Raw genomic sequence first — 22,620 nt, forward strand, 5'->3', positions numbered from 1 at the left:
TTAACTTCATTTCCATAAAGATATTTGATGGTGATGATTTCTTCATGTATTTCTTTCACTGTCTTTATCTTCTTTGTTAAAATGATCAGGATTTTTTGTTTACTTTTAAACTTAATTTATTATTCTATTCTAACCAATAGGAGGGCGGTGCAGCCTCTAAGACATATGTTTCAATTTCACTCAGTCCTCAGTGACTCGACTGATTTTTTGGCCATATGGTATTCTTGGTTTTTGAATTCTATAAACAAAATGGTTTTTCTCAATTTTTACCCTATGTATGATTTATAGCCCACTTGTACCAGACACTTATACATTTAATCTGCATTGTTAATTCTCCACCAGTGTTCTTTAAGTTTAAGCATTTCATATACATTGAAGTCTAGGTTTGTAGTAGTTGAAAATTTCCCTGGTGTAAATGTCATAACTACATTCCAACTGCGAAAATGATGGCATTGAACATGGACCTAAGATATTTCAGTAGTATATCATTTTGTTTTACTAGTGACTGGCTGTATGGACTTGTGCACATTGAAAGGAAATTAATTAGAAAGTGACAAGTGGGGTGGGACTGGCTGAGACGGGTCTGACACAGCCTAATGCCAACCTTCCCCGGTCCCTCCCCATTAGGCTCCACCTGGGGCAGCGCCTTGGCTTCAAGGGTGTCTGTGGAATGAGTGGGATCCCTCTGGCAGGTTAGGTCCTACGGCCTGGCCTGCAGGGAATTGGGCCGAAACCAGCTCTCCGATACCTGCTGAGGGGTCCTGGATTATGAGAGGGCAGTTGTCAGGTGACACAACCCAGAATCGGGCTCCCTCCTCTCTGGTTCCGGGATGCGTGACCTGAGAATTGTTGTCTTCCATCACTACCTCTCATCTCAGTGGTTCTGGTATCTACTATTCTCAGATACATTAGTGACTTATTTTACTAAAAACCCCTGATAAGTTTCTCCCTGGCCAGAGAGCTCAGTTGATTAAAGCATCATCTCAGTAGTGCCAAGGTTGTGGGTTCCATCCTCAGTCAGGCTCCATGCAAGAATCAAACAATGTGCTGCCACCAAGACATAGCCGCTGGTTCTGGCGCCAGAGGCACCCCCAGGGATTATTGGACCCAGCAGGTCGTCCCTGGATCCAGGCTGAGCAATCTGCATTTCCATCCTAACCGCAGGAGAAAGGGTAGCTGGTTGGTGGAATTCTTGCTCTGCGGACACGATGCTTTCCAAGCTAGCTCGTCTGCAGACTGTGGCGGGGCGCCCACACGCCAGTGACTTCTCCTACATCCGTGGCGACTAAGAAGATGGTCCAAGGCCCTCTATGGTCGGATGACGTTTTTGAACGGGGAAGCCAAGTATGGCGCTCACAACTAAAGGGTGTCCCAAAATTCACGCAAGAAGTAATTTTGATAGAAAACACAGGTTTATAATTAAAAATTGTAAATTTTTTATTGATTCAAAATGTATACAGTATAGGGTTTTGTATGGAATAGGACAACGGGTAAATGGCCTCCACAGCTTTGCTGGTACACACGCAAAGCCTTGGTCTTGATTGTCTCTGCTCCTGGGCCATAATTGGTACTTGGTAATGCTTATCAAATTGAAGGGATTGAAATCACAGGGTAACAAATATTAAAATCTGATTCAGTAAACCAAGTAAAATTGGGCTTTTATTTTTTGCCATTGTTAATGCTCACGCAAAATTCAAATCTTGCCTGAATTTTGGGACGCTCTTTACCACCTCTTACTGGTCACCCTGGAGAGAGGGACAGGTATTTCCCTGTGGGATGCGGAAGGCAGGAAACGCTTTGATTTTCTGAGTGCGCACAGCGCCGTCAACCAAGGGCATTGCCACCCCAAGATTGTGGACGCCCTGAAGAGCCAGGCGGGGAAGCTGACGCCAACCTCGCGGGCCTCCTACAACAACGTGCCGGGCAAAGACGAGGAGAACGTCACAAAGCTCTTCAACTACCACCAGGTTCTCCCCACGAGCATAGACAGGGTGGAGGCCGGGGAGACCGCTTGCAAGCTGGCGCGGTGGTGGGGCTGCACCGTGAAGGGCATCCCCAAGGACAAAGCCAAGATCGTCTTCTCAGCTGGAAACTTTTGGGGCAGGACTGTGTGTGCCATCTCCAGCTCCACGGACCCCAGCAGCGACGACGGCTTTGGCCCCTTCATGCCGGGGTTCGAGATCATTCCCTACAACGACCTACCTGCTCTTGAGCGTGCTCTTCAGGATCCAAACGTTGCTGCGTTCATGGTCGAACCCATTCAGGGCGAGGCGGGCGTCATTGTCCCGACCCAGGCTGCCTGAGGGGTGTGCGCGAGCTCTGCGCCAGGCACCCAGTCCTGTTTATTGGATGAGACCCAGACAGGACTGGCCAGGACTGGGCGATGGCTGGCAGTCGGCCATGCAAACGTCAGGCCTGACCTCGTCCTCCTGGGCAAGGCCCTTTCCAGTGGCCTGTAACCCGTGTGGGCGGTGCTGTGTGACCACGAGATCATGCTGACCATCCAGCCTGGGGAGCGCGGCTCCACTTACAGGGACAACCCCCTGGGCAGCCGCGGGGCCAACGCCACCTGCGAAGTTTTGGAAGAAGAGAATGAGCTCAGGAAGCTGCCCTGGGACATCGTGACCGCAATGCTTGGGAAGGGGCTGCTGGATGCCACCGTCAGCGGGGAAACCAAAGATTCCGATGCTTGGAAGGTGCGCCTGCGCCTTCGAGAGAATGGACTTCTGGCCAAGCCCACCCATGGCGACATCATCAGATTCCACCTCCTCTGGTCATCAAGAGGACGAGGTCCAGGAGGCCGTGGAGGTCATCAAAAAGACCATCAGTCTTTTTTTTTTTAATATATTTTATTGATTTTTTACAGAGAGGAAGGGAGAGAGATAGAGAGTTAGAAACATCGATGAGAGAGAAACATGGATCAGCTGCCTCCTGCACATCTCCCACTGGGGATGTGCCCGCAACCCAAGTACATGCCCTTGATTGGAATCGAACCTGGGACCCTTCAGTCCGCAGGCCGATGCTCTATCCACTGAGCCAAACCGGTTTTGGCCAGACCATCAGTCTTTCTGGGTCTGCCTCCGCCAGCTTTCTGAGGGCAGGTCCTGCTTCCCTGGGGTGGGGTCTGTTCCCACGGAGTAGGCCCTGTTCCCACGGGGCGGGGCCTGCTTCCCCAGGGGCGGAGCCAGCTGGGCTGGCAGCTCGGCCACATCCTTCTAACAGCCTGTGTGGTGCTGCTCTCAGCGCTGGCTCATTCCACTACCCTGTGTCTTCAAGGACCTTTTAAAACATATGTTATTTTCAGTTCATACATGCTAGAGCGGCATTTATAACCACGCAGGTTGCTGTGTAAGAGAACGTGAGGGAGTCTGTTTGATCACGTGTGTGTGTGTGCTGAGGCGAAATGCTCCCTCTGTATGTAGGCAGCCTTTTCGGCAAGTCCCATGTGGTTTTTACAGGTTTTTATCATTTCCTCGCTGGTGTAAATATATTGTATTTCAAAAAGGTATATGGGGTTTTACATAGAAGACTGCTTTAACCTTCTAAAGTTGAATCATAATCACTGAATTTTAGGAAGGATGAAATGGTTAAGCTTATATAAAAGTACTAGGTTTAAATAAACTTTACATTAGCCAACACCAAGACATGTCATTATTTTGAATTGAGAACTAATGTTCAACATTCCCAAATTACGTTTTCAGTGTTGGTATAATTTGTAAAAAATACTCGTTTTCAGTTTTTCTTTAAATTAAAAATAAAGCTTATATTAAAAAAAGAATCATGCCCTAACTGGTTTGGCTCAGTGGATAGAGCGTCAGCCTGTGGACTGAAGGGTCCAATTTCGATTCTAGTCAAGGGCATGTACCTTGGTTGTGGGCACATCCCCAGTAGGAGGTGTGCAGTAGGCAGCTGATCGATGTTTCTCTCATCGATGTTTCTAACTCTCTATCGTTCTCCCTTTCTCTCTGTAAAAAATCAGTAAAATATATTTTGAAAAAAACAGAATCAAACAATGTATAGAATTAGTGGAACACAAAATGGGTGTTTCCCTCTCCCTATTCTTCTCTCTCTTGCTCTCTGAGCAATATATTTGTGTGTTTTTTCACCAAACGAGTCAACATATGCGAACACCATCACAAACCAGGCAGCTTCCCTGTGGTGAACCAGCCATAAGGGTTCTCATGAGGGCAGAGCACACAGTGAGGGAGAGGACAGGAGGGGAGGGGCCCTGCTGTCAGTGTGGAGGGTGGGGAACTGGGGCTAAGCTGAAGAGTCACCCACAAGTAATTATGACATCTGAGCTCCCTGAGACTAAACCCTAAGGGGCTGGGAAAAGCTCTGGGCCTGGACATGGGCTTTGTGGTCTCAGCACCTTCCAGCCAGGGGTTGAGACTGAGCTATTTTGGATTCACGTGGTTGAGGAGCCCAGATCCCTCCCAGGCATTCTGGAGCAGCCCCTAATACTTGAGGACCTCAAATAAGTTCACCTACCTCTGAGCAGCCCATACACTCTCCTAAGCTCCGCGGGCATTGTTTGAATCTCTCTATTTTTGCATTTCTGGGTAATTTTTTCCATTTTCATTTCATTAAAAATACCACTGCCCAACCAGTCCTGGAGGTAGCATGGATTCTCCAGAAAATGGTGCTGTGTGTTTTTAATGGTGAGACCATTCTGAAGTGCCGGAGGCCGGTCCATCCTTGCTGCTTGATGCAGTCGCTGCAGGAAAGAGGCATCTGCACAGTATGTGTTTCAGTGGACCTGGCGTATGTAGCATACTGTTTTTAATATGTTTGCTCCCTTTAGCGCCATGTGTTTTAACCAAGGTCACCTCTCCGAGAAAGGTTGTTTCCCCAGGTGGGGATCTTTCCCTGAGGTTAGGGAGGGGATACAACCCCTTAATTAAGTGCCAGGGGGGTAGTTAAGCTACATGGTCTTTACTCCCTGGAATGAAGATGAGAAACACCTTGTAATAGAAATTGACAGGATTAAAATCGGCTGGTATAAATACGGATGTAACAAGACAATAAACGTCAGATCCTCATCAGTTCCTGACCAGAACTCCGACCAGAACTTTGGCTGGAGATCCTGGCTATAGGTCCTGACTAGGCTGCTGACCAACTGAAGGCTGTCTTCGTGTCATTCCTTCTTCGCCGACTCCATCCACACCTTTGGGGACCCCTGGACCTGCTGGGATTGGACCCCAGCACTGAAGTACAAGCATTTCCTGAAGGAGAGGCTTGGACTCAACATGATACCACATTGGGGGGATGCATTCCAGGTGGTCTCCCTGCTCCATAAGTTTGGCCTGTGCCGAGCAGACCCTTGCACCTGGAGTGAGGTGATGGAGCCTGGACTCTGAGGGACAATATACCGTGGGGTGTGAGGTTGGGCCCCTGGACAGGTTTGGTTTTAGGGATTCCTGCCAGCATATGGGGGTGTGTCCATTGTGTGTGTGTCCATTGTGTGTGTGTCCTGTGGCACTGTCTGGGTGGCCCCTATTGTTTGTTCCTCTGTGTGTGTGTGTGTGTGTGTGTGTGTGTGCGCGTTCCCCTCAAGGTATTGCCTATGTCTACAGTGTGGGTCTATGTGAGCCTGGACCTAAGTCCGGCACCTGAGTGCCCAGAAGAGGCTGGAGGTGTTCTCTACCTGCATGTTTCTGTGCTCATGTTATCTGTATATTTCTCTGAGTCTGTGAACCCCAACCACTGACAAGTCATAGTGAATCTCCGGAGAGGTGATGTAGAGGACTACCTGGTATTCTTCCCCACCACCAGTTGAGCCCCTTATTCTCCTGCTCATCCAGGCATCTGGTGTCCCTCTGGAGGTCCCATCTCAAGTATGAATTAAGCACAGGGTCAGTTCATAGAACCTCAGGCTGTAGCAAGGTGGGGAATAGGGGCAGACTGTGATGACAGACAGGAGGTATAGAGCGTGGATTGGAAATGTTTGTGGAAGACTGTGCCTTCTTGGAGTAGCTGGATGATCCAGGGTCCTTGGAAAGGAATGTGAAGATGGGTGCATGTGGGGGAAAGCTGAGGGGAAGACTTCTAGGCTCCTAAGTCCCCACTAATAATGAGGAACTGGACATCCCTGGAGAGGGTGTCCCTTACCCATGTGAAAGCTAAGCTGAAAACTAATAGAGGAAGGTGTCTGGGTCTACTCATAGCATCACTCCTGGACCTCTAGGTTCTAGTTATCTACAGGAAGTGCATGGCCACATGGGACCTGGAGGGAGAACTGGCTCTACTCACTCCAGTGCCTAAAGTTATGTTGGAATTTCTCAGAAACAGCTTCTACTAAGATAAGTTCATTTTTATCACTCAAAGTCTAACCTAAGTTATGGAAATGAAGGGATGACTTTATTCAGAAACCATCATTTAGTGGTTAATGAAAGCCAGGAGAGGATCATGACTATGACACTAATTATGTGGGGTTTTTCTGAGATCAGCGATAGTGATTCTGTTAGCCTCCCAGGGAAAAGAAGACACATTGACTGCATTCAAATGATTCTCTGATAACTGTTCTAGAGAGATTGCTCTGAATTTAATGCTATGTTCTTGAAAATTCAATACCTTACTTATTACATTTTTCTTTTTTAATCCTCAGCTGAGGATATGTTTATTGATTTTAGAATAAAGAGAAACAGGGAGATAAATAAGTAAACATTAATGGGAGAGGAACATGGATCAGTTGCCTTTCAAACATGCCTCAACCAGGGATCAAATTCACAATCTATTGTGTGTGGGGGGTGGGAGGGGAGGTGCATTATGAGATGATTCTCCAACCCACCGTACTACCTTGTCAAGACAGCACCTCAGTTCTTAATGTTTCCTTCAAAACAGTGTATTAGTATGTCTGAGCATTAAGGGGAGTGTTGCTTTGCTTGTCAGTGTTGGTTGTATGTGTGAATTGCTGCCCCTTTGAGTGTTCCTGATTGTATCTGTGTTTTTTATTTTCTTTGTGTCTGTCTACTGTGTCCACGTATGTCCCTTCTGGTGTGTGCCTGTGTGTGTCCATCGTGTGTGTGGGTGTGCATCGTGACGCTGTCTTGTTCCCATGTGTTCTTATCTGTGTGTATTTGTGTATTCCCCTCAAAGTGATGTCCGAGTCTATAGTCTGGGTCTCTGTGAGCCTGGCCACAAGTCCTGCACCTGAGAGTCCATCTTTGCCTGGGGATGTTCTGTACCCGTGCATTTGTGTGCTTATGATGTCTGCATGTTCCCTATGAGATTACTTGTGTGCACCCCAGGAACAGACAAATGCATAGGCAATCTCCACAGGGGTGATTTAGAGGACAATATGTTCTTCTCTACTCCCCAGGCTGAGCCCCTTCTCTTCCATGCCACTGTTATACCCCTTTGGGTCCCATCTCAGGTTCATGGATGGATGAAGTGAAGGGTCATAGAACTGTAGGCTGACTGAAGTTGGAGAATTGGGAAAGACTGGTGGCAGAATGGAAGAATAGTGTGGAGGCACTATTTTTGGCAGACTCTAAGCCTTTGAGGAGGATCTGGAAGATCCTGAATCCCTGAAAAGGAATCACTGGATGGGTGCATATGGGGGAAAGCTGAGGGTGAAGAATCCTAGGACCCTAATTCCCCCTTAGGAATGAGGAACTGGATATCCCTGGAGAAGGCTGGGATACTCAGGTGGTCCTCCTGGTCCCTGAAGAGAAGGTCAATCCCTTGTCCATTTGTAAGCTATGCTGACACCTAATAAGGAATGTGCCTGGGGTGGCTTGGAGCATCACTTTATGACCTCTGGACTCTCATCATTTACTGGGTGAGCTTGGACACTCAGGAACATTGAGACAAGGAGGGAAAATTAGGCCCAGTGCTCCCTCCAATGGGGATGAAGAGAACAATGGAGGGACCACATTTAGCACAGGTTCAGGCACAAATGAATGGGAACCTAGGACCAACATTGATGTTAATGTCAGCATTTTTACATTCAGCCCCACCTGATGGAGCCCTCACCTGAGCTATACAAATGATAGAGACTCAGAGACAGAGTAGTGACTGATATTAATTTCAAAGAACATGGATGCTGGGATGCTTGCAGTCCTGTACCTTCCAATAAACATTCTAAACATGTGGATCTTCACCACGAACATAGTGGGGGGACCGAGGCAGCCAGGGATTTATTAAAGGTCACACTCAAAAGTGGGCTCTGAGTTCATGGCCAATGACTTCTGACCAAATTCCTCTTATTGAAGTTCACTCCTTTGAATCTAGGCAGTGGTGGTTGTGGGCAGCTCTGGGACAAAATGCACCTGGATGAGGGGGAAGTGAACCATCTGAACTAATTTCCACTGTCACTTCCTACCAATCTTCACTGCTCTTCTTCGCCCATACACAGCCCCAAAAGAGGCTGGCCCCATGTAGTCACATGAATGTGGCCATCAAGTATGTCAGACTTCCCTCTTGACCACCTGAATTTGCTGCAGCCCTGTGAAGTGCTTTGACCAATGAAATGTGCTGAGCGTGAAGCCTGTCACTGCTAAGAGAAAAGTCTGGAAGCACTGAGACTTGCCACCATCTCTGTACATCTCTGATATATCCAGGAGGTATGTATATGGTGGCTTCTCTTTATACAAGTCCCAGGAGAATCAGGGAGATCATGTGGCATGAACAAGAAAGATACCTTCTTTAATATAAAAACCAATAAATCTTTGGGTCTGTTGGTAATTTATAATAACATCTAGCCAATCCTAATAGTTACAGAGCCCAACAGTAGAAGCCAGAACTCTGTTGTTAGAGACACATGGGTTTGTCTTCCAGCCCTGCCTTTTATTAACTCTATAATCATGCAATTTATGTTGAAATAGTTCATGTAAAGCATTGAATCCAGGGCTTGGCACGTGTAGTGAACATTCAGTAACTCTTAGCTCCATAGTTTCACAATGTGTAATGACTGCAAACATGCAGACAATGTAGGAAAGGTCAACTTGTTGGCCATGTACCCTTTAAAATTTTGTTTTTAAACAACTAGGAGAGGATTATGTACATTTTCTCCTATCCTGATTTTTCTATTAATAATAAAATGTTTTGATAAAAATAAAATATCTGATGGCTGGAGTGGGTCTATTGGTTGAGTGTAGTCCCATGCACAGAAATGTTACCAGTTAGATTCCTTGTGAGGCACAAGCCAAGTTTTTGGGGTGTAAGCCTAGTGGGTGGGGGCCATGCAGGAGGCACCAATCAGTGCTTTTCTCTTTTCCTTTCCTTCATTCTCTCTTTAAAAATCAAATAAAAAAACTTAAAAACAATATATCCATTTAGATTTGTGGTCCTCAGGTGTTGGGAGCCATTATAAATCACATATACATCTCCAGCTTACAACAATAGGTTTCTGGCTCCTCCAAGCCAACTCCCGGTTTGGCCTGGAGTTAAAAGGCAACCTTGCGATTTAGCCTGGAGTTAAAAGATAACCTATCCTCACCCTAAGCACAAAGCTGCTACATCTCCGCTGATAAGCTGCGACATTCCAGAGCCTCCTACATCCTTAGTGATAAGCTACGCCCATGGACCTCCTTGCCCACCCCCTCCCTCTAGAACAACATAAATTCTACCCGCTGTAAAAATAAAATTGAGGCTTGATCAGAACTTTGTCTTGCCTCCATTTCTTCGCGTCTCCTATCCTCTCATTCCTTTGCAGGATTTGGTGTGGAGTACCCACAATGCGTGCCCTGCAGGTCGGGGCATAAACTGGCGCCCAACGCGGTCTCCGCTCTCCAATCCTCCTCAAGAACGTTCACCTTTTGTCCGGCCGGACCTCCCCTTGGCCCCACTGGGATCGCCCTGTGAGTCAGCCTGCTTTTTTCCTGGTCGCCGCTCTGCTTACCCGCTTTTTGAGTCAGACCTGCTGCTTTGGTAAGTGAACGCATTTATTTTGGATAGGCATTCTCTTTCCTCATTGCCTCCCCCCTTGTCTCCTGCCTCTAGTCCACTTTGAGCACTCTCTTGTTGTTTCGGGGAAGAGTGAAAGGTACCCGATTTCGGCGGAGAGAACTCCGAATCACTCAGGCTTGTCCCTTGGTTTCGTTCCATGTGGTTGACTCCTTCCAAAAACCCTGCGTTCACCTTGTCTTAGTGGTCTTTCTGAGAAAATGGGGACTCCAGCTGAGACTCTCAAGTAAATGTTTTTGCCTACTTTAAAGCTTAAACCGTCCACCCAAAATTAGAAGTAAACCAGAAAAAACTTGTGTCAGTGTTACTCCGGGAAAACTCCTTGCCTACTTTAAAACATAAGCCGTCCACCTTGTGAGCACTCATGGAGTGCCTGACTCCCGACTGGTGAATGCCTGAGGGTCCTAGCAGGTTACCTGCCTCACAAGGGTCCGAGTTGGCGGATTATACCAACCTGCTGTTTACGTAGGAGGAGTGAGCTGCAAAAGCAGCTCCAAGGAAGGCACTTGAAAACAAGTTTCGATCTGGGAAGCTCTGATCTAGGGGTCCGAGTTGGCGGATTATACCAACCGGTTGCTTACGTAGGAAAACACACCTGTGGCATAAACAGGACTGAAGTAGTCTCAGCAGAGAATTTCTACATCCAGACCTATGACACGTGAACAGGGGCCTCTCCGTTGAGGTAGCAGTTGGCTGCTCTCCCTCGCTGGTTCGTCTCCTTGTCGACTCCTGGGCTGACCTGGTACGGGTTTATACGTCCCGGAGGCTTACGTGGAAGAGGCTAAGACATGGGTCAGGCTCTGAGTTCTCATGATCTGTTTCTTAAAGGACTCAGGGAGTCCCTCAAGGCGTGAAGATTTAGGGTTAAAAAGAAAGATTTAAAAGGCTTCTTGAAGGACTCAGGGAATCCCTCAGAGCACGAAGATTTAGGTTTAAAAAGAAAGATTCAAAAGGCTTCTTGAAGGACTCAGGGAGTCCCTCAGGGCACGAAGATTTAGGGTTAGAAAGAAAGATTTAAAAGGCTTCTTTACCTTTTAGAAATGAAACCCCGCTGCCGAATCTCTCTCTGGTTCGGAGAGATTCAGAGATGGCAGGAGAGGGCAGAGCTGTGGGCTCTCCTGCAATGAGATCACTTGGTGTTTTATTTAAAAATTACTGGAGAACATCTTATGACAACCAAACTTTGGCTAAGATTACCTTGGGTGCTAGCCATGACTTTAGAAAGTGAAATAGAAAAAAATTTAAAATGTCTTCTTCTATTAAGCATGACTTTGGGAACAAATACGCCATCTAAGTCATTTGCTAAAACTTCCCCCAAAGCAGGATGTGTAGGGGAAAGGAAAAGGGAGCAAACGCCTCCTCCCCAGTATTCAAATTTCAAATCTCCTTCTCGTAATTAAAAAAGTTTTACACAATTTAAAAAATGCGTCTGGGATTTCTGTTCACGTGTAAAGAGAAAAACTGGCTTGGAACGAAAGCGCGCATCATCCGATTTTGGACATTTAGATAGAGTTTTGAGCTAAGAATCTCTTTACAAGTGTACAGAATAAAACCCAAGACTGATTATTTCCTAAGAAAAATGGCATATTTGAGCCAGGGAAGAAATGCAGGCTGGTTCTAGCAATAAGATTGGTATATTTCCATAATAAAGAGTGATTTTTGAAATGTTAATAAAGCCTGTTCCAAAGTTAATCTTAAAAGCCTCAAAGAAATTTAGTAAAATTGCCTGTTACAGAAAATTTACCAAAATAACTGCCTTAAAATAATAATTTAGATTTGATCTCAAGAATTATTGATCTATATTAATTATAAAAATCTAAGTAGCCCGGTAAAAAACCGGCCCTTTATTAATTGAAAAGGCTGGCCAAAACATTTCTAATGAGAAAAGGGGCTAGTTGCTTCCCACCTGTAGCAAATTCTTAAAGAATGTGGTCAATTTACATCTGATTGATCCAGGCTAGGCCAAACCTGTTCTTCCAGGGAAAACAGCCCCCCCCTTCCTCCCCCAGGCCAATATTGAAACTTCCCACCGACCAGCAAGGGGCAGGAAGCAATGTAGCTACAACCTTGTTTGTTGGCCTTCCCCAGAGGAAAAATTATGGTCGTTTTAAAATCAAAGGCTGGGCCAGGCCTGCCTTGCCAACCTCAAGTGTGGTTTTCCAAATCTGCTGTGAAATTTAAGACCTTGGAGTTTATACCTAGGTATCTTGAAGTGACATAATATTGAATTAAATAAGATCTAAGTGTACTTCGTACAAAATCTAAAGAACAGAATTAAATCTGTTGGTTGATTATGTCTTGCATTTTTGAAATTTATTCTTAAAAATGTTACTGATTGAGAAATGCTAAATATTTAACTTGCCAGCTAAGAGTTTAAAGTTCTGGTTAAATAAATTTGGAGAAATCATATAATTATAGTAAAATTTCAACATTTGACTAATTGAAAAAAAGAGGATAAATTTTGTAATCCCAACCGAAATTTTTAAATATAAAGATCAGTTTAAATTTAATTGATATCTCTTAATAATTATAAAAGGTATATAATCTTTAAATCATATATACACATATATATTTGATGGTCTTTCAAGTTGGATTTCAAAACTATAACCAAGGAATGACTTTGAGAAATTTCAAGGGCCCTGAAATGTTTTCAAAAGTTTATTCTCTCTTCTTAAAGGATTTTTTAATAAAGCCAATTTAATAGACTTGAAATCACATGGAAAGCTTTATCAAATAAAAATTAATAAATATATATTTTAAGTTTTTGCCTCTGAGAAAGGGCAAAACAAGTAATTTTGTTTAATATTTCCTAAAATACAGCAGTGGAATTTTAAGATGTAATTTGAAATAACAAAGGCTCCTCACTACTGCATTTTAAATTAGGCTGCAGGTGGGGCAGCGTTTGCCCCTTGTGAATCAAAAGTTTACTAAATACTAAATTTACTTGCTTCGCTTTGCCTTTTTTTAAAAAAAAATACTTAAATTACTAATCTTTGTAAGCAATTGAATCCTAGTTAAGTAAATTCTTCTATAAAGGCTACTGAAGGCTTCCCATGATTCCTCTATATATGCAAATAAGCCAAAGGATATTCTCTTTAAAAATATAATTACTAACATTTACAAATTGTTGTTAAAATACTAAATCTGATAATAATTAGTCACCATAAATAAAATAATCACTTGAAATATATGGCTTTGCGGCAGTATTTGTTAAAATCTCAAAAGGCAACCATGTTTCTTACATTTGTTGCTTGTGTGAGAAAGAACTGTCTGGAAGGAAATAAAAAGAGGTTTCCTTCAGATGTCTAACTGAAATTAAAAATCAATATATTGGGCCTCAAAAGCTAAATTAAATAATTTGTGTTTTGTCTCCTTAAACAAAGTTTATGTAAATTTGCCCAAAGACTAATACCAGAAATTTAATTAATGTCATTTACTGTCCATAACTTAGGACAAGTAAAGTTAAAAGAATAAATGTTATTTCAAACTGACTTAAAATTGGCAAATTGGGTTAAATGGATATTCAGGGGAACTTAGTTGTCACCTATTAAAAGATAAACTTTTACAATTTTTATATAAGACCTCCATCATTATACCAAAAAATACTACGCAGGAACCAATTCCTGGAGCTTTAACTGTTTTTACTGATGGGTCATCAAATGGGAAAGCTGCCTATCATACTATAAATTCTGACCGAGTCATATTGACCAGTCATACTTCTGTGCAAAGAATTGAATTAAAAGCTATTAAGGCTGCGTTGCAGATTTCCAACAGCCTATTAATATAATTTCTGATTCCTCTTATGCTTCGGGCCTAGTAAGTAGAATTGAAACTGCCCAGTTGAAATGGTTTAGCGACCAAAGTTTATTCTTACTATTTAAGCAGGTTCAGCAGATTGTACAGCAGAGAAAATACCCTTTTTTGGCTGTCCAATTTATTCCTTTACTTATAGGACTGGGGGTCTCTGGAGCTGTGGCCTCTGGCACAGCTGGATTAGGAACCGAATTACATACCTATAATAAACTATCTAATCAGTTAATTGATGATCAGGCTCTTTCAGGTATTATCAATGATCTCCAAGACCAAATTGACTCCCTAGCAGAAGTAGTTTTACAAAATAGAAGAGGATTAGATTTACTTATAGCAGGGCAGGGAGGAATATGTTTAGCCCTACAGGAACGCTGCTGTTTTTATGCCAACAAATCTGGAATCGTCCGAGACAAGATAAGAAAACTCCAGGAAGATCTGGTCAAAAGGCGAAGAGAGCTGTTCGAAAACCCCCTTAGGAGCAGACTCAATGGCCTACTCCCCTACCTGCTTCCTACACTTGGACCCCTTGTCAGCTTACTGTTAATTTTAACCTTTGGTCCATGGGCTTTTAAGAAACTGACAAGTTTTGTCAAACAGCAAATTGATAGCATCCTGGCCAAACCCATTCAGGTTCACTACCACCGTTTAGCTACTATAGACCGAGAACGTGATTATGATTGCCAGAGCTCCCTCCCCACGGGGACAGCATAAGGCCAGAGGAATGCTTACCTACACTCTATATAGAGGAATGGTATGGGTACCGTCTGGGTGCAGGGCAAAGCACTGCAAGGGAAGGTCAAAACAGAAAATCAAAATTTTCTCGACCGCCTCTGGATTTCTCTGTGAGCACACCTGGTTTGCATAGAGGTTGGTATCCATACATATATAATTGTTGGCTCTGCCTCTCCTCCCCAAAAGATACCAAGAGCCACCAGAGGCGAGATCTGCCGATCTCATGGGAGGAACCAGGTCACTACTCCCCCAGTCGGTTAATGCCCACCCTTAACTAAATGGTAAGGGAGGAATTGTTGGGAGCCATTATAAATCACATATACATCTCCAGCTTACAACAATAGGTTTCTGGCTCCTCCAAGCCAACTCCCGGTTTGGCCTGGAGTTAAAAGACAACCTTGCGATTTAGCCTGGAGTTAAAAGATAACCTATCCTCACCCTAAGCACAAAGCTGCTACATCTCCGCTGATAAGCTGCGACATTCCAGAGCCTCCTACATCCTTAGTGATAAGCTACGCCCATGGACCTCCTTGCCCACCCCCTCCCTCTAGAACAACATAAATTCTACCCGCTGTAAAAATAAAATTGAGGCTTGATCAGAACTTTGTCTTGCCTCCATTTCTTCGCGTCTCCTATCCTCTCATTCCTTTGCAGGATTTGGTGTGGAGTACCCACGATGTGTGCCCTGCAGGTCGGGGCACTCAGGAATAATTGAAATAATACTTTTTACCTCAGGGAGCATTCTGAACTTCATGAAATCTAAAATTACATCTCAAAACAAGAGATCAGTTGCAGACAACACTTCCATGCAACCTGTGACCAGCCCCCAAATCCTAAATTTGTCATTTTCCAGCACCACCAGGGGTCCCCAACACCAGTATTTGCAATGATCAGTCAGTGATTGAGATCTTAATTCCACCCATTGGGCCTGAAAAAGTAAGTTTCCCAAAGTGCACTGCGCCGAATTATGGCTGCATTTAGCCAATGAAAGCCCAGGCCAGGGGTCTTATCCAGTGCTGATTGGTTTGGGTGTTGCTTCCAGGTGCTCACTTTGACCTTTCTGTTTTGTTAACCTATAGGCTCCAGCGCTGGGTCACAACTAGGACCAGGCTTCAGAGGCACTGTCCCCATGGTGCAGTGGTTTGTCTGAAGCTTGTTGAGCAGCAACAGTCAGCATTGAGGCCTATGTGCCTCCCAGACTCCGTTTTGCTTGAAGACTTCTACTCAGCCTCACTCCATTTACCCTCCATCCTTACATGCCGGTGTCTGTCAGATCCTGAAACCCAGGTCACTGAGTCCAGAACAGTGAGTCACTTGTGGGTGATACATGGTGTGATGTGTGAAAGAGGGTGACAGGCTGCAATGCCACCCTGTAAGATTTTGGTTGGTGTGGCTGAGCTGGAAGGACTCAGGAATCCTGGGCTGGTTTTGTATCTAAAGGCAACAGAGAAGACGAGGCAAAGTATTTGGTGAGAAGTTTCAGTTTAATTTTCAGGATCCTAGGGCCATCGATGGTGGAGAATAAAAGAGGGACATTGTCTGAAATAGGGTTTTAAACTCTTCCCAACTGCTGGGAATGAAACTAGAAGGGAGAGGATCCCAGTTGGGGACAGGAAGCAGAAGTCCCTTGAAAGATAGCCGACTAGGAAAAATTGTGCCCTTAGGACTGAGGCCCTGACATAATGCGGTCATCCCCAGGGGCTGGGTAAAGATACTAATAGGCAGAGCCCATGAATCCTGGTAGTGGTTGCCAAGTTCTCAACAGACCTTCAGTTTCTACAGATTGCTGCAAATGAAGAATCGCTTAGGGCTACTGATTTGTTGAGAAATCATTTGATAATCTAATGGGAGATCCCTTGTACGTAAATTTCCATCTCTCTCTTGTAGCCTTTAAGATTCTCTCTTTATCCTGAACATTTGCCATGGTAATTATGATGTGTCTTGGTGTGGGTCTTTTCAGGTTCACCTTGTTTGGGACTCTCTGTGCTTGTGTGACTTTTTTCTTCCCCACCTCAGGGAAGTTTTCTGATATTATTTCTTCAAATATATTTTCTAATCCTTGTTCCTCTTTCTGTTGTTTTCGCACCCCTATTATTCGTATGTTGTTTTGTTTCATGTTGCCCATAGCTCCCTTAGGCTCTCCTCCTGTCTTTTAATTTTTTTCTCCAATTGCAGTACAGTTTGGGTGTGTTTTGCTTCCCTGTCTTCTCATTCGCTAATTCGGTCCTCTGCTTCTCCTAGTCACTGTTGAAACTTTCAATAGTGTTTTTTATCGCAGCTATATCACTCTTCATTTCTTCTTGGATCTTACATAATTTATTGATTTTTTTCATCTGTTTCTTCTTGCTTCTTGCATAAGTTGTTGATTTTTTCCTCCATCCGATTTATGCACTCTAGGACCCTTAATCTGAATTCTTTTTCTGTCATGTTGCATATCACTTAGCTGCTTTTCTGGTGAGTCCTCCTTTTCTTTCCTTTGGGGTTTCTTTGTCTACCCATGTTTGATTATACCACCATATTTAAATGTTGAGTCATTCAGTGGCTGCTCCTTGGGGGGCCATGGCTCCTCAGGCTGTGGTTGCTCCTCGGGCGGTTGTGGTAGCAGCTGCTCTTCAGTTGGTAGCAGCTGCTCTGGTGGGTGCTGTTCACAGTTTTGGTGGCTCCTCTGGCTGGTGGGGGGAGGCTTCACACACAACTGCTGTTCCTCAGACAGAGGGTGTGGTGATCAGGAGGCTGCTGTTCCTTGGATGGGGAAGGGCTACACAAGCAGCTGCTACTCCTTGGAATTGTTACTTTTAATCTCTTAAGCGGCCGTAAGGCAAGGTGTTTTCCAATAGGGTATGTCAACTCTCTTCCCCCCAGGCAAGTCAGATGTCTATCCCACCAGCCAAGGCAGATGTCTATCCCCCCAGGCAAGGCAGATGTCTATGTGGCTGTGTGAGGGAATGACTGAGCTGAGGAGACTTGGGGTATCTGCCTTCTGAGCTCTGTCCCCCGAGTCCCCAGTGCTGGCTTCTGCTCTCACAGCTCCAGTCCACTTCACCCTCCCTCTGCCAGAGCACAAGGTGGGTGGCTGCACAGGGAATGTTTGTGCATTGGCCCTTTAGGAAGGTGCCTGAACTTTCAGCTGCCATTCCCTGGCAGACAACACCCCACTTCTTTTCACAGCTTGATGTTATGTGGATACCTTCCTCTGTTTGGTGCTCTCTGCTGGGGAGCCCAGCTCCGGGATTAGATCCCAGAATTCTCAGTGGCACCTCCCCCCCCACCCCCACCGGCTGAGATAAACCTCTGGGACTTCAGTTCCCCTCTGTGGGTCATGTCTCTGCCCCTTCTACCAGTCTCTATGCAGGCTCCACCTTCAGTCCTTGGGTATCAGGGTTCTCTCCTGTGAGTTTTTCATTGATTATTCAGGAAGCCTTCTCATTTTTCAGTTGTAATTCCAGCTTGTTCCTGGGAGCATGGCCATGCAGCATCCTCGTACTCTGCCACCATTTTTAATTTCTCCTGTCTTACCTTTCTGACCTCTGTTAGTACTGTGACCTACTGCCAAGTGTACCCCTTAGGGCTGGGTGTGGGCTCCCCAGGAGGGTGACTCCCCAGCAGGCCAGGGAAGGGCTCCCCAAGATATTTAAACTGAGACATGGCTGTTGAGACAAAGCTGGCCCCATGGAGACCTGGGGAAGCCACCCCAAAAGGAGAGGCAGTGCCCCAGGGCGAGGACAGCCAGGCTTATGGGAACAGCAGATGGCGGGGGGAGCACATAGAGGGCCCTAGTGTGGGTTGAAAGTGCCGTCACGGCATGAAGGCTTTTAGGCACCAGAATAGGGGGATCTGATTTATAGTTTTTAAAGATCACTCGGTGATTTGACATTTGAAATGATATTGGACATGTGTCCTGAGAGCCCAGGAGGATTTGGGCAGATGAAGACGGTGAGATGTGCTTCAGGTACAGACAGTGAACATGGCCTGGAGGCAGGGCAGATGAACACTGGGGACCAGAGCACATTCCTCTCAGAGCCTGTGAGTGATAGGACAGGGCAGGGAAACAGAAGACCTTGCATGGAGGGGACAGGGCAGGGGGAAGGGGACCTTTCATGGAGAGGGCAGGGCAAGGGAGGCAATGAACCCTCCATGGAGGATGCAGGGCAGTAGGGGCAGCTAACCCTCCATAGAGGGGACAGACAGGGAGGAGAGGGGACCCTCCATGGTGGGAACAGGAAGGGATGAGAGGGGACACTCCATGGAGGGTACAGGGCTGGGACAAAAGGGTACCCTCCATGGAGGGCATGTGTCAGGGAGGAGAAGGGACCCCCCATGGAGGGGGAATTGTAGGGGGTTGGGAGCCCTCCATGGAGGGCACAAGTATGGAGGAGAAGGGAAGGGAGCCTCCATGGAGGGGATGGATCAGGGAGGAGAGGGGACCCTCCATGGAAGGGACAAGGCTGAGAGGAGAGGCGACCCTCCATGGAGGGGAAAGGGCAGGGAGGAGAAGGGACCCTCAATCATTGGATGGGTGAGGGAGGAGAAGGATCCCTCCATGGAGAGGAAGGGTAGGGAGAAGGGACCATCCATGGAGGAAAGAGGATAGGGAAGAGAGGTTACTCTCCATGGAGGGGTAGAGCAGGGAGGAGAAGGGACCTTCCATGGAGGGGTAGAGCAGGGAGGAGAGGGGACCTTCCATGGAGGGGTAGAGCAGGGAGGAGAGGGGACCCTTCATGGAGGTAACAGGGAAGGGAGAATAGGACCCTTCATGGAGGGGAAGGATACTGGGAATGGGTACTCCATATGGAGAGGGAAGTGCAGGGGTTATGGGGAACAGGGAACTCTCCATTGATGGGGCAGGGCAGTGGGGATGGGGAACACGGGACCCTCCATGGACTGACCGGTCAGGGAGGAGAGGGGATTCTCCATGGAGGAGGGAGGGCAGGGAAAGTGTTGACCCTCCATTGAGGGTACTGGGCAAGAAGGAGAGGGGACCCTCCATGGAGGGGGCAGAGCAGGGAAACAGGGAACCCTCCATGGAGGGGACAGAGCAGTGGGGACAGGGGACACTCCATGGAGGGGACAGGGCAGGGAGGAGAGGGGACCTCCATGGATGGGGTAGGACAGGGAGGAGAAGGGACTCTCTATCGAGGGTGGAGGGCAGGAGACAGAAAAACCTTCATGGAGCTGCAGGGCAGGGGGACAGGGAACCCTCTATGGAGGGGACAGGACAGGGGGACAGGACACTCTCCCAGCAGGGGTCAGTGCAACGGGACAGGGAACCCTACAGGCAGGGGACAGGACAGGGGGACAGAGAACACTCCTGGCAGGGGGCAGGGCAGGGGGACAGGGAACCCTCCTGGGAGGGGGCAGTGCAAGGGGACAGGGAACCTTACAGGCAGGGGACAGGACAGTGTGGACAGGGAACCCTTCAGAAAGGAGTTAGAGCTGGGGGATAGGGAACTGCACTTGGAGGGACGGAATAGTGGGTAAAGAAAACCGTCCATGCAGTGGGGAGGTCATGAGAAAAGGGAACCCCAATTCAAGGAGGCAGGGCAGGGAGGAGAGGGCTGACCGGGAACCCTCTATGGGGAGGGGGCAGGTCAGTTGGACAGAGAACCCCCATGCACGGGGGAGGGCAGGAGGAAAGGGAACCTCACTTTGAGAGAGCAGGGCAGAGAGGAGACAGAACTATCCATTGAGGGAGCAGGGCAGGGGGACAGGGATCCCAACTTTAGGGGGAGGGGCAGGGAGGAGAAGGTTTCCTTCATGGAGGGGGCAGGGCAGGGGGACAGAGAACCTCACTTCTAGGGGGCAAGCAGTGGGGAAAGGGAGGCCCACTTTGAGGGAGAAGGGCAGGGAGGAGACAGAACCCTACATGGAGGGACATGTCTTGCAGGAGAGGGAACAGGGAATCCTCAATGGAGGGGAGAGCCTGGGGGGATAGGGAACCCTACTTTGAGACAGCAAGGATTTTGGCACAGGTCCTTAAATACATAGCAGGGCAGGGGGAGAGGGCATCCTCCATGGAGGTAGCAGGGCAGGGAGGACAAAGGACCCCACATAGTCTGAGCAGGTTAGTGGGGAGAGGGCACCATCCATGGAGGGGCCAGGGAAGGGGGGACATGGGAGTAGAGATAGGTAACAGGGGAAACAGACCCCTCCATGGAGAGTTCCCTGTTCCCCCACGGTTTGGCCCTTGTTCCCCAGCCCTGTCCCTTGCAGTATTCTCTGTCCTATCTGTACATCAGCCCTGCCTGTGGTCCCCTGGCCCCCACTGCCCTGCCTTCCCATGGAGGGGCTGCTGTCTCCCCTGCTCTGACCACACTGTGGTTAGTTCCCTTATCCCTCTGCCTTTCCCTCCATGGAGGGTCTTCTGTTTCCCTGCCCTGACCCCTCACTTACAGGCATCTGAGGGGCATATGCTCTGGTCTCTCCAGTGTTCGTCTCTCCTGCCTCCAGGCTAAGTGTCCACTCTCTGTACCTGAAGCACATTCTCACCTTCTCCATCTGTCTAAATCCTACCCGTGCTCTCAAGACACATCTCAAATATCATTTCAAATGTCAAATCACAAACAGGGGAAGGGGGTGGGGAGTGGGAGATTGTGAGTGGGGGCTGGGGAGATGGGAGGTAGGGGTGGTGGTGTAGGGTGTGGGATTTGGGGGTAGGGGTGAGGGGTAAGAGTGGGAGGTGGGGGTGAGGGATAGTGGTGGGGGATGGGAGCTGGCAGGTGGGGGCTGGGTGTGTGGCAGGTGGGGTTGACGAGTGGGGAGTGGGGCGTAGGGTTGGTGGGGGACAGGTGGGGGAGGGAGAAGAGGGCATAGGGGGGATAAATGATGATGGAAGGAGACTTGACCTGAAGGTAGTGAACACACAATACAATATACAGATGATGCATTATAAAATTGCACACCTGACCTATGCAATTTTATTAATGAATGTCATCCAAATAAGGTTGATTAAAAATAAATAAAAGGTGGGTCTTTTGAGGTTGATTAGGTTATGAGGGTGGAGCCCTCATGAATGGGATTAATACCCTTTTCAAAGATATCCAATGCTAGGCTTAACAGGAGATGACTTTGTATGTTATATAAATGTCTAACCACTAATATTGAATGTCATTCCTAATTGAAAAAAATAACTTAGTAAAACAATTTTTAATAAAAATAAAAAATGTAAATCAGGGTGATCTTTAAAAAATATAAATCAGATCATTTCACTCTGTGCCTAAAAGCCTTAAGCGCTCCAGCAGTGGTCAGCTCTCCAGACAGAATCATGCCTGTGAGGGTGTTACACTGCTAGGAGAGGAATGCCTTGTCTTCTTCTTCCAGTTGCTCCCTTCACTGCTCTGGTGACGTGTGGCACTGGTGCAAGGCAGTACTGTGCTTCCTTGAGAGTGAGCTAAGCATCACTTTCGCTGCTTAGTTGTAGTGTGGGAGCAGACACAGAAAAAATAAATTTAAGCCTCAAAGATTCTAACAGCATTTCAACCCACCAAACGGACCTCTATCCTCCCTTCCCTACACTCCACCAAGCCTGGCTCATCCAGCCTTGAGGAAAGAAGGCAGGGATAGTGCTGCTCAGGAAGCCAATGACTGTGCATGTGGTCAGAAGTCTGGAGAGAGCTCCAGTTCTCTTAGGATAGAAATGGAGGGATGAATCTGCTGAAATCAGCCACCCATGAGGGGACTCTACTTCTCAGTACATGAGGAGGGCATCACACTTGCATGATCCGCCATGCTCTTGCTCCCCTGTGGCATCCCAGGGGACCCATGAATCATCCACCACAGGAAGCAGCTCTCTGGCCTTTTGGGAATGCACAGACCCTCTGCAAAGCCCTTCAGCTCACACGGCTGATCACAGACTACAGATCCCAGACATCTCCAATCCTGGGAAGCAGCCTATTTTGACTATTTCATTCTCCTCCTACAAACAATGCCAGGTCTGTGTCTTCTGTAAACTGCTCAAAGATGTGTGAGGACCCAGTGGGTGGCAGCTGGACTTGGTATACAATGGGAAATTTTCTGAGTGGCCTCACACCCAACACTGACACTGAGCTTGAATCTGCATCAATCTGGTGAACACCACTCACCTCTATCTGGGGACTCACTGAGAACCTACCTCATGCAATTTGAGTGCTTCCAGAGACTCTATCATTAACTGAGACTAACGGGCCCCCAGAA

At 46.9% G+C, this 22,620-nt stretch overlaps 1 non-coding gene and 1 pseudogene across 1 annotated transcript; both read left to right on the forward strand.

The window, feature by feature from the left end:
- Positions 1-909: 909 nt before the first annotated feature.
- Positions 910-2,856, forward strand: LOC138998401 (ornithine aminotransferase, mitochondrial pseudogene; annotated as a pseudogene).
- An 18,825-nt stretch (positions 2,857-21,681) lies between these two features.
- On the forward strand, positions 21,682-21,884 carry LOC138998724 (small nucleolar RNA SNORA74). The gene has a single exon (XR_011469227.1). It is a non-coding gene; the product is annotated as a small nucleolar RNA SNORA74 (small nucleolar RNA).
- Positions 21,885-22,620: the final 736 nt, after the last annotated feature.

The sequence above is a fragment of the Myotis yumanensis genome, unplaced genomic scaffold (assembly GCF_028538775.1).
Source record: "Myotis yumanensis isolate MYYU_CA2020_CCGP unplaced genomic scaffold, mMyoYum1.0.hap1 SCAF_20, whole genome shotgun sequence".
NCBI classification, from domain to species: domain Eukaryota; kingdom Metazoa; phylum Chordata; class Mammalia; order Chiroptera; family Vespertilionidae; genus Myotis; species Myotis yumanensis.